The following is a 12,804-nucleotide window of genomic DNA, read 5'->3' on the forward strand; positions in this document are numbered from 1 at the left end:
GGTGTCAAAGAAGCACGTGGCTTTGTTTACAAATTCAAATCTCGCGCTAAAATACATATTCAGATCTCCCGTGGGAGGAGGAAGAGGCCCCTGGGAAGGCCCCCCGGGAGGAGGAGGAGGAGCGGGCCCCTGGGAGCCGGAGGAGGAGGAGGCCGCCGAACTCTCCATTATATCTACTCACCGCGTAGATCATAATGCACACTCCAAGTCGTCTGGTCGTCTTGAACAGTGTTTTGGATGGTACTTCACAAAGCAGAGCAATCTATCAGTTAATTTAGCAAATTTATTAGTTGGAGAGCTAACAAGAGGACTTTAACAATTATTTTATTAATGATTCAAGCCCATTAGGGAGCACTTATGACTAGTTCACCCTGGATGCCCGCTTTCGTTCCCAGTACCACTTCAACCATGCTATTCGTTTTTCCTTTCTTTCCTGATAAGGGAACCGAGAACTGTGACAGGCTCAAAAATTTCAATTTTCATCTTTGAGCTTTAAAAATCTCCGTATTTCCTGAAGAATGTGGTGTATTAAGCAGTGTCGCCAAGTTATATTTTCATGATCCGCTAAATACTACTAAATATCGGCTAAAATTCCGCCAAGAAATCCAATCTCAAATGATGGGCAATAATAATAATAATAATAATAATAATAATAATAATAATAATAATAATAATAATAATAATAATAATAATAATAACCGTGCCCTGTCAGCTTGCGTAGGGGTCTAGCCCTGAATTGAGTAGGGGTTAGGCATAACCCTACGCGAGACACTGGGGCGGGGGCCCTCAACCCCGACACGGCGCGTCCCAATGGCTGATAGGGAAAGTTCCTGCAGATATGCAGGACAGGTGTGAATAAGGCCTAGCCAAATAAGCACCCGCGGATCAACTGAGGGAATGCGAATATGGTCAACGGCCTCGACGGCAGAAGAGGATATATCCCAATGGCAGAGAGGGCGGATGAACTTACTGAACACAAACCATCTAGCAGCGTCTGTACCTCATGTTAGAGGCGGCTGTGAAAGGCGTCTGTACCCCATGTTAGGGGCGGCCTCATTAAAATCCTGGCAGTAGGTATAAAATGCAACCCATCATTGATGGAGGAAATGAATAATAGAAATGAGCCTCGGAAAAGGACGCTACCCGAGGGTCGTCGGGGCACGCTTGGAGCTGGTGCTGAGCGTGACAGCAGGCAAGCCACCAGTGACATGATGCTGATCAGGCGGGCACATGTCGGGTCACCCGAAAATTCTACAGCCGACAATTCAGCTAGGAGAACTCAACAGCTACCTACTCCTCCTGCCGAAGATGTTTCAGAAGTTCAGCTGACCACCAAGGCAGGTAAACCGAGGCAGCGCTTGAAATGGACAGATGATATGAATAAATTCATAATGCGCTCCTACTTTATAACTACGAACTTAGAGAAAGACCTTACAACGTACAGGAAAGATATGCACAGGTTGTTTGTGGACAAATTCCCCCAGTACTCTTTTGTCACAGAACAAAGAGTTGCAGACCAAAGACGTGCAATAGTAACCAACAACAGACTTCCTGCCACAATAATTCAAAACCTTAAGGAAGAAGCTGCTAAAATTCTAGCTACGAGGCCGAGCAGTGAAGGCAACTCTATCTCAATGCCTCAAATTCATCAGGATGATTCTGGAAGAAAAGAACCACAGGAAGACAAATCTGTGGAAATAAGAGAAACTGGTGATTTCTCAGGTGCTGATGAAGCACGTCGTGCTGAAGACATGTTTAAAGAGGCGATGGCGGAGTTCGTGGGTCTCAAAGTGAACTATAGACCAAAACTGCCCAAAATTCGAGGAACACCAATGAGCAAAAACCTTGTAAGTACTGTAAATAACATCCTACAGCAGTATATAGAAGAATCCAGTAGCATAGAGGAAACAAACACCCTCGTTTATTGCGCAGCAGTAACTGTGGTTAGGATGAACAACCAAAATCTAATACCCATCTCCAGAAGCTCTCGTAAGAATGCAGATTCAGAATACATTCCACCATGGCAACGTCGATTACAAATTGATATCCAAGAGCTAAGAAAAACTATTGGTCAACTTTCCGCATACCTCTGTAACAAAACTAAAACAAAAACTAACAGAAACTTGAGGAATGTGTTCAGGAAAATCAACACCCACACAAATGAACCCGAGCACAGAGAAAAGGTCAAAGAATACATTGACACCCAAAAACAAAAGTTGTGTGCAAAAGCAGCAAGGCTCAGGAGGTACAAAGAGTCTCGAGCTAGGAAAATGCAAAACAAACTTTTCTCCAAGAATGAGGGCCAATTCTACAGAACGCTCAAGAAAAATCGGCAAACTAAGGCAGAAGAACCTCCAAGTATGCAGGACACGGAGGACTTTTGGAAACGTATCTGGTGTACCAACACAGTCCACAATACAAACAAAACATGGATTAAGGAAGAGAAAAACAACAATGGTTATGCAGAAATGAGTTTTGATACCATAAAAGAAAGCCATGTGAGTAATGCTGTCAGGAGAACTCACAGTTGGAAAGCACCAGGTACAGACAAAATACAAAATTTTTGGTATAAATATTTCACTTGCGTCCACAAGAAAATAGCCCAACAATTCACTTATCTAATGCATCATCCTGAAGAGTGTCCTGAATTTCTTACATCAGGAATTACATACCTCCTACCTAAGGAAGGTGGAAATGCTAAAGATCCATCATCTTACAGACCAATAACTTGTCTACAAACGATCTACAAACTTTTTACATCCATACTCACAGAAGAAATGTATAAACATATCAGCAACCATAACATTCTCACTGAGGAGCAGAAAGGATGCAAAAAGTCATCACTAGGGTGCAAAGAACAGATAATCATAGACTCCGTTGTAACACAACAGGCAATACACTCACAAAGAAACCTGTACACAGCGTATATAGATTATCAGAAAGCATTTGACTCAGTTCCCCACTCATGGTTAAAAGAGGTACTTCATGTGTACAAGATCAGTCCTGCCATAATTCATTTTCTTGAAGTTACTATGAACAATTGGAAGACAATGCTCTGCACTAAGACAGAAAATAAATGTATCATGTCCGACACAATTAAAATTGAACGTGGTATATTTCAAGGAGATTCATTAAGTCCTCTGTGGTTTTGCCTTGCAATGAATCCACTATCCAATCTTCTAAAAGCTACTGGTTTTGGATTTGATATTAAATATAACAATGGGAAACACAGAATATCTCATTTGTTTTATATGGATGATCTGAAAGTGTATGCCCACAATGAAACACAAATGAACGCCCTACTGAATTTAATAGACTCTTACTCATCTGATGTGGGAATGACGTTGGGAGTAAAGAAATGTAAGCTGCTAACAATTGAACGTGGTCGGTACACAAACTCCCAACCATATGAGCTCCATACCGGATCTTTAATTGAGGGAATGACACAAATAGAGACATACAAGTACCTTGGATTTGCTCAGAATACAACTCTGGAGCACAAGAAAATCAAACAGGAACTCACTGATAAATATACATCGAGGTTGCATCAGATTTTGCGCAGCTACCTAAATGCCAAGAACAAAATTAAAGCAATAAACACGTACGCTATTCCAACACTTGTTTATTCATTCGGAATTCTGAAATGGTCTGCTACAGAAATAGACAGCATAGAAAGAAAAACGAGAACTTTGCTCACCACCTATAGATTACATCATCCCAATTCATGCATGGAAAGGGTCACTCTCCCACGAAAATTGGGAGGCCGAGGAGTACTGAATCTTCAAGTCATGCTCCTGAATCAGATAAAGAACCTACAGAGATACTTCCATAAAAAGCAAGAAAACAGCCTTCTCCATAAAGCTGTAGTACTTGCTGACAAGTACACTGTTCTGTATCCATACAATGCCTCTGACCCAGATACAAATCACCAAGTATCCCTGCAGGAGAAAGAAAGGACATGGCGAGAGAAGACCCTCCACGGAAAATACTACAGCAATCTAAACCAACAGAGCATAGACAAGAATGCGTCGTGTATGTGGTTACAAAGTGGGCGCTTATTTGGGGAGACAGAGGGATTTGCAGTTGCTATACAAGACCAAGTAATAGCTACAAACAATTACAAAAAGTACATCATCAAAGACACCAGCGTACTCTCCGACAAATGCAGACGATGCTCCGTTCATCTCGAGACCATCGACCATATCACTGCGGGCTGCCCAATACTTGCCCCCGTAGAATACACGAGACGACACAATCTTGTCTCGGGAATCATACACCAGGCACTTGCTCAGGAAAACCAATTAATTCAGGAGCGTATCCCTTATTACAAGTACCATCCAACACCATTCCTGGAGAACGAGTCGATTAAGCTTTATTGGGACACTGCTGTAGTGACAGATAAAACAGTCAACCATAACAGGCCAGACATAATACTGGTAAACAAGAAAACTGGGACGACTTTCATTATTGACATCGCTATCCCCAATGACACCAATATTGACAGGAAGTACAGTGAAAAAATCTCCAAGTACAAAGAACTTGCAGAAGAGATAAAGAGGATCTGGAAGATGAAACTGGTACGAATAGTTCCTGTGATTCTGTCAGTCAACGGCCTCATTCCACATACACTTCACAAGAGTCTGCGAGAACTGGGTCTTCCACCGAACATCTACAGAATTATGCAACATTCTGTCCTCCTGTCAACATGCAACATTGTGCGATCGTTCCTCTCGCAAGAATGAAGATCCCGTGATCTACAGTTTTGTATATACCTGTACATCAACGTTTGTATTATAATGTGTAAATACTTTAATTATGTAAGGCACTTGGTGCATCCCGTGCCCCATTACTACCCATATTTCCTTGTGGAGAAGTGTATGAATAATAATAATAATAATAATAATAATATAATAATCTGAGGAAAATTCTCGGCCCCCGAAAAACAGAAGATGGATATAGACTGAGGTTACGCAAAGTGACAGAAGAACTTTCCAACATTGCAGCAGACATCCGCAAAAGACGACTGAAATTTTATGGGCACGTCCGCAGACTGCCGGCAAGTAGACAGACACACAAGATTCTGACCTACATAGAACATCTAAAAAATATTCCATGGGTACTGGAAGTGAAGAAGGATCTGAATAAAGCCCAGATTAACTCAAATGACACCGCCGACAGAAACCTCTATAGGAAAAAAATTAATGGATGGAAAGTGCAAACAGAGAACGAAGTGAAAAAGAAAACTGGAGAAAGTAGACAGTAGAACGAAAAAGGATCCACGGAGAAAGGATGAGAGCTGTTTGGCAACTCATAAAACAGAATCGTTAGAGCTTTGCGTGATCCATTGGGTCCATACGCACATAACAATAATAATAATAATAATAATAATAATAATAATAATAATAATAATAATAATAATAATAATAATAATAATAATAATAATAATAATAATAATAATAATAATAAATGTCTGTACTCACCTGATCTGTGAGTTCCACTGGGATTATACCCTGCCTGCGAGAAGCCGAGCTAAAATTTGTATGCGTTTTACTGCCGGGTGCAAAGTAGGTGAATCCCCTACCTCAAGGGCCACACACAGAACAGGCCAGTTCATTAAACGGTCTTCCTTCATAGCATAAATGGTACTCTCTCACAGTTTCATTATCTGTCGTCATTCGTCAACTAAGAGATAACTACCCTTTCCCCACGCATTACAAATTTATGATACCACGATCTCATATAACTTCAAATCAAATAACATGTTTTCCTCATGTGGCTGCTAGCTCCTGACAAGAAATACGGAATAGCTCAGAGACAGACTGGAGTACATTATTTTTTTTAAAGTAAAATGAATAAAACGCTAAATTGCGCTATAATAAATCTAGAATTGCACCAAGAAATCCGCTGTCCGCTAAATGGTATATTTCTCCGCCGACAGTCTTCTAATTCCGCAAAATTTAGCGGAAAATCCGCTAAGTTGGCAACACTGGTATCAATCATTGTGCTGAAGTTATATTTGAGGCAATAAAATAACTCCGCACGCTGAATAACATTAGACGCCAGCTATCAGTGAAATTTTCTTTTCGGATTTTCCGTAAGCCATTCTTTGAAACGTTGTGTACCATTTTCTCAAACAACTATCACATAAATGACCTTAAAACATGGTAGTCCCTTAGACACAAAACAGAAATGCTTGTGGAAGTAAATTTATTCGTATATTTTGATTAGTTCATGGAGGCCAGCTCGAAGAGTATTGAAAATTTTACAGAAGATTTCAGTTTTCAATTAGGATCTAAAGAAATAATGACGTCTTAACTCCTGTAAACAATAAGACAGTAATTATACTTAAACAGATCAAAATGGTTTTAAATATTATGCATGCAAAGTTTCTTGCATCTGGTTTGAGTATTCCCCCAGGTAAAGGTACCTAAGTTAAAGGAAGTTTTAACAACATTTTTTAAAATATTATTTTCATAATGTTCATTTTGACACAAAAATATCAAGCACAGAAACCTTATATTCCACCCAAATATGTAATGATGAATGTTTTCTAAATATATATCGAAAGAACATTCAAGGAAATTCCTCTATTACTTTCTGAGATATAAAGCTAAACATCGGAAGTTAACATTTTTCTATCGTTTCACACTTCCCGATTCCCACAAATAGGTTTGCGAGATTTTACAACCTTTGGTAGAGGAGACCTAGAGTTTACCATTTTTTTTAAGTAATTGGGGCGATCCGAGACATCAGTATAAGAAATCCCAGGGAAATCTAAGTATTTTTATCTTCATTGAGCCCCATGCTTCCAGTCCTGTAGCTTTTGATGAGTGAGAAAACCTTCTTTGTAAGCCTGCCGTTGTCCGTTATCAGATGGTGCCCGTAACATTCACCCGCTTACGTTGCATGTTAGTGTTAACCGTATCCAAATATTGGTATAGTTCAGAGTTCACTTTCAATCGGTAGATTCCATCCGGGAGCACTTTTGGTCCATGAATTTTTCGGACGATACGTCATTCGACTTTTTCTAGGTCATCCATACTGCATTAAGATTTGTTAAGACTAACGTGCATCACCGAATATTGTGAATTAGTCTAATTCGGACAGAGTATCAGAGAATGCTATACATAGCTATATGCTGCCCTCATGGCGTAACAGACGGATGAGCATGAACTGTAGTCGCGATGATATGAGCTACTCACTCACTTTGTCAAACTCTGGTAGACATGTGGCTTGGGTGCTTAAACGAAGTCGGTGATTTTCGACATAGTCGGTAGTTTTCCGCGATTCAATGACTGGTTGCATGATACGCACAGTCGGAATTCTTTCAATGCAATCAAAGAAGTGTGAACGCATAACCTCGATGTGCTTGTTTTCCGCCTTTATCAGATCTCTGTCAAACCACAAACGATCCTTCACACTGCCCGAATTCGTTGTTAGTAAACAGCTTATTAAAACGAGTATTAATCCTTTACCTTCTTAATTCCCATAATTTGAGGACTCACAACTCTTACGACGATGAATATTGTTGACAACGGTGGAGATGGAAACAACTCCTCAGAAATTTGCATGTCCATGGACACATCATTTGAATTCAGAAGAAACTCACATGGAAAATGGGAAGAAGTTTGGTTCAAATTTGATTCAAATTAGATCAAGCGTGGCTAAAAGATTGGCCGACTTCAAAGCCTGACTATCTATGATTTATATAGAATATCCTCTCAGAAGTCAATCTGGCTCAATATACCTAGGAGAAAATGAACTGACCTGAACTGAATATGGACAAGTTACGGCAGATCACGATTATGGTTTCATTGGTGGAATTAATCCAAGCATCCCTATTGTGAGTGTGGGATCACGCGACGAACTATCTAACATTTGATAACGATAACTGCAGGTTCGTTGCGCAATTTCAAGGGGTCCATCCAGGAGATACACCGATTCACCGACGAAGCTACCAACTAAATATGCAGCACTGTGATTCGTGAAGATTTTGTGAATGCTGTTTCTGTGTTAGATGTTAATTTGTAAAACTATGGCAGTGTAAGCAAGATTGTACTTATTTGGATATGCTTTTCTCTACATTAGTAAATAACAATGTTATCTGGAATTCATATCAATGTCTAGAGCCAATGGCGAATTACTGACGGTAACACTTGCAGAGATATGAGAAAAGAAGTGGAATCGGAGATAAGGTTCTTTTGTAGATGATTTTTTCTCTACAGAATAATAAATAAGTTAAAAGATTGTGAGCAACTGCAAAACGACCTCGATAATGTAGTGAGATGGACAGTAGGCAATGGTATGATGAAAAACGGAGTAAAAAATCAGATTGTTAGTTTTACAAATAGGAAAAGCCCCTTAAATTTTAATTACTGCATTGATGGGGTGAAAGTTCCTTTTGGGGATCATTGTAAGTACCTAGTTGTTAATATGAGGAAAGATTTTCATTGGGATAAGTACATAAATAAGATTGTAAATAAAGGGTATAGATCTCTGCACATGGTTATGAGGGTATTTAGGGTTTGTAGAAAGGATGTAGAAGAGAGGGCATATAAGTCTCTGGTAAGACCTCAATTAGCGTATGGTTCTAGTTTATGTGACCCTCACCAGGATTACTTGATTCAAGAACTGAAAGAAATACAAAGAAAAGCATCTCGATTTGTTCTGGGTGTTTTTCGACAAAAGAGTAGCGTACGAAAAATGTTGCAAAGTTTGGGCTGGGAATACTTGGGAGAAAGGAGACGAGCTGCTCGACTAACTAGTATGTTCTGATCTGTCAGTGGTCAGGTGGCGTGGAATGGTATTAGTAGACCAATATGTTTGAGTGGTGTCTTTAAAAGGAAAAATTCACGATATTAAGAAAAAGCTGGAATTCAAGGGGACAAATTTGGGCAATTATTCGTTTATAGTAAGGGGAGTTAGCGATTGGAATCACTTACCAAGGGAGACGTTTAATAAAGTTCCAATTTCTGTACAATCATTTAATTAAAGGCTATGAAAGCAGCAAATAGGGAATATGCCACCTGGGTGACTGCCTTAAATGTAGATTGATTGATTGATTGATTGATTGATTGATTGATTGATTGATCGATTGATTGATTGATTGATTGATTGATTGATTGATTGATTGATTGATTGATTGATTGATTGATTGATTGATTGATTGATTGATTGATTGATTGATTGATTGATTGATTGATTGATTGATTGATTGATTGATTGATTGATTGATTGATTGATTGATTGATTGATTGATTGATAGTACGGGGCCTGGTGACGTCCTCGTTATGAAGTTACCTCCTCTCCCTTTAAGGTCTAGTCAATTGGACACGGGTAAGTCGTCCTTTCTTCAATCATAGCGAGCTATTACTTCCTCATTTGTCGTCTCCTGAATTTCTTCTTGTATATATTATCTATTTGCATCAATATATGTATCTAAATGTTTTGACTAACTTTTGCAATTTCGTCTCAATCATAGTGGAACAATATTAAAACCCTCATAACTCCAAAACTCTTCAAATGTGTCTTTTGCAGTTCACTATATTGTGCACTAAAACTACATAGCTAATGAGTGTGTTCAACATACACTCGCGAATCAGACTGGCTGCTTGGAACAAAATCCTCAAAAAGTGCGTCGATAGCTCGTCATGACCTTCAGTATTTTTAGAACTGTTCCCATTGGCACACGTATAATCTCTTACACTGCTCACGTGTATACTGTAGCATGCGGGGTTTATATTGCAGAACTTCTTAAAATATTTCCAATGTTCGTCTCGCTCAACATTTTAAACTCACCATCCAATTGCGTATGACATATACATGGCAGAAATGTGAGAACCTACAAAACGCAATCAAGGTAATTCATTTTGAATATTCACCACAAGCAAAAATTGTAAACAATCTCCACACTCCAGGCAGGCATACACGTTATAACAATGTTAAGCCCGTAAATAATGAATCTGAAGACTTTCACTTTAATTAGGTTTAAAAATGCAAAATTTTCGAGAGAAGCATGTGAAAAATATACTTTATATAACTAGTATCTGCATTATCCGACTCTGCTTAGGCACTTCCTTTCAATTTATATTAACTGTTTGAAGTAATTTTATAGGCCTATAGATTTATTTATTGTGATATATTGGACTCAGGAGGTCAAATGGACTGTATCGCGATTGACCTGTCTAAGACGTTTGATAGGGTGGTACATGGGAGACTACTGGCAAAAATGAGTGCAATTGGACTAGGCAAAGGAGTGACTGAATGGGTTGGTATACTTCTACAAAACATAACTCAGAGAATTAGAGTAGTTTAGGGGATGGGAAAGAAAATTTAATTTTTAATTCAGTTATAGAGAATACAATTTGCGATCATCCTCTACTTAAAACTAATGAGAGAGAAAAAATGGAAAGGGTCCGACACATCGAAGACCATAGGTATCGACTTGATGATGATGCATGTTGTTTTAAGGGGCCTAACATCGAAGGTCATCGGCCCAAATATCGACTTAAGGAAGAAAAGGGCCACCAAGGGCGTGAAAATGAAGGAATCCCTAGGTGTCAATACGTAATACTGTTGGGGTCAGGAAAGGACAAGAGTTGACCAAGGGAGGTCGGATAGAATATATGAAAGTGAGGAGCTTGGCACAAATAAGTAGAAGCAATGCCAGGACTCATGGAAAAGGGAAATTGTGAAGATGTTTATAATACCGTACAGGAAGGATCACTTGAATAACAAGACATGAGGGAGTCTTGAAAGAAAGGAGGATTCGTTTTACATTACACGCCCTAATATCACAGATTCGGAAGAAAACTGAATATGAAGGCCTACAAAATCGAAAGCTCATAAAATTGATTAACAATAACATTACATTGACCATTGATTGTTGTGATGTGCTTTGTGTCTTCTGCTGCCACTCATCTCCGATAGATGGAATCACTCCTGCCTACCAAGTACTGTATAACAGCCTGCCCGAATATTGGGGGGTAGTAACTCATCATGAGCATTCCAGCTAGTCAGACCCTACTAGGGACACTGATTGGAATGAGTAGTGTGCAGACTTAACAGAATAATGGCAGAAGAGTGTTCACGGCTGCCTGCAGCAGTACTGCCAACTTAGCGAATTTTCCGCTAAATTTGGTGGAATTAGAAGAGTGTCGTCGGAGAAATATATCATTTAGTGGACAACGGACTTTTTAGTGGAATTCTAGATTTATTATAGCGGAATTTAGTTTTTTATCCATTTCACGTATTTTTCTATTTGTATCCAGTCTGCTCCGAGCTATTCCGTATTTCTTGTCAGAAACTAGCATTGACATGAGGAAAACATGTTATTTGGATTTGATATTATCGGATCCTGGTATCATAAATTTTTAATACGTGGGGGATGGTTACTTGTCTTTTAGTTGAAGAATGACGACGATAATTAAACTGCGAGGGAGTAGCATTTATATTTATGCTTTGAAGGAAGACCGTTCAATGAACTGACCTGTTCTATGTGTGGCCCTTGAGGTAGGGGATTCACCTAGTTTGCACCCGGCATTGAAACGCCGACAAGTTTTAGTTCGCCGGCTCGCAGGCAGGGGAGTTAATCCGAGTGAAAATCACAGATCAGGTGAGTACAGACATTTACTTTATTATTATTATTATTATTATTATTATTATTATTATTATTATTATTATTATTATTATTATTATTATTATTATTATTATTATTATTATTATTATTATTATTATTATTATTATTATTATTATTATTATTATTATTATTATTATTATTATTATCATTATTATTGAGATCGGATTTTTTGGGTGAATTTTAGCGGATTTTTAGCAGTATTTAGCGGATCTTGAAAATATAAGTTGGTAACATTGGTCTGCAGCCTGGTCATTCCAGTTCTGGGACTTTGGACTGTTCGTTAAAAGTGAGGAAATGTGCGTCTTTTCATTTGATCGAGTATTTCATTTGAAAGCATTGCACTGCATTTATTCGCGACAGTCCTCCTGATGTCATTGTAATGACCAATGTTGATTTCAGTTGGGAAAACCACAAACATAGTCTTTCTGACAATTCCGTAGTGAAGCACGGGTACATCAGCTAGTTAATTAAGTTAAATTACTCACCTTAAAAACCTACCTGTCGGATTTCTTTCAAACCATTTTATAAACCTTCCAGAAGAACAAATTATGAAATTTTAAGCGAAATCGGTCCAGTAGTTTTTGAGTCCATACGAGTCGAACAAACAAATATTCATTTTTATATGTTAAGAAGAAAGTTAGTAAACGTAAACATCTTGTTTCTGGAAGGAGTTTCCTAACAACTGCTCCATCAGTTTGATTAAGAAGTTCATAACTGCAGTATTCCTTGTGATAAATATCTAAACATACCAAAATGTTTGACTAATATAATCTTCATGATTTTTAAATTGAACGAACTAATATATGATCTTCTATGCCAGTTTGGTACCGAAGTGGATTAACAAACCTAAGCCAGCAGAAACAGGAAATCAGGCCACACAATGTTTATGAGATAAAGTGCCCAAACGGTTTATTGGAAATGCCATATTGTATGGATATGAGTGCGTCTACTTCCGAATGAACGGGCCGAACTTCAATAAACTAGGAGGGAAGTGGGGGGGGGGGGGGGGCTGACTGGAGCAGTGCTGGGCTAGAATAAATGAATGCAATTAACAATATGACACCCTAATACGTTGCCTGTAGTGTATGACAGGTACAAATAGGTCTGCAGTCAGTTAAATATCCGAGCTAATAACAAGTAGAGTGTGCTCTTGTTTCAGTAATGCA

Source organism: Anabrus simplex, chromosome 7 (genome assembly GCF_040414725.1).
Source record: "Anabrus simplex isolate iqAnaSimp1 chromosome 7, ASM4041472v1, whole genome shotgun sequence".
In the NCBI taxonomy this organism is placed as follows: domain Eukaryota; kingdom Metazoa; phylum Arthropoda; class Insecta; order Orthoptera; family Tettigoniidae; genus Anabrus; species Anabrus simplex.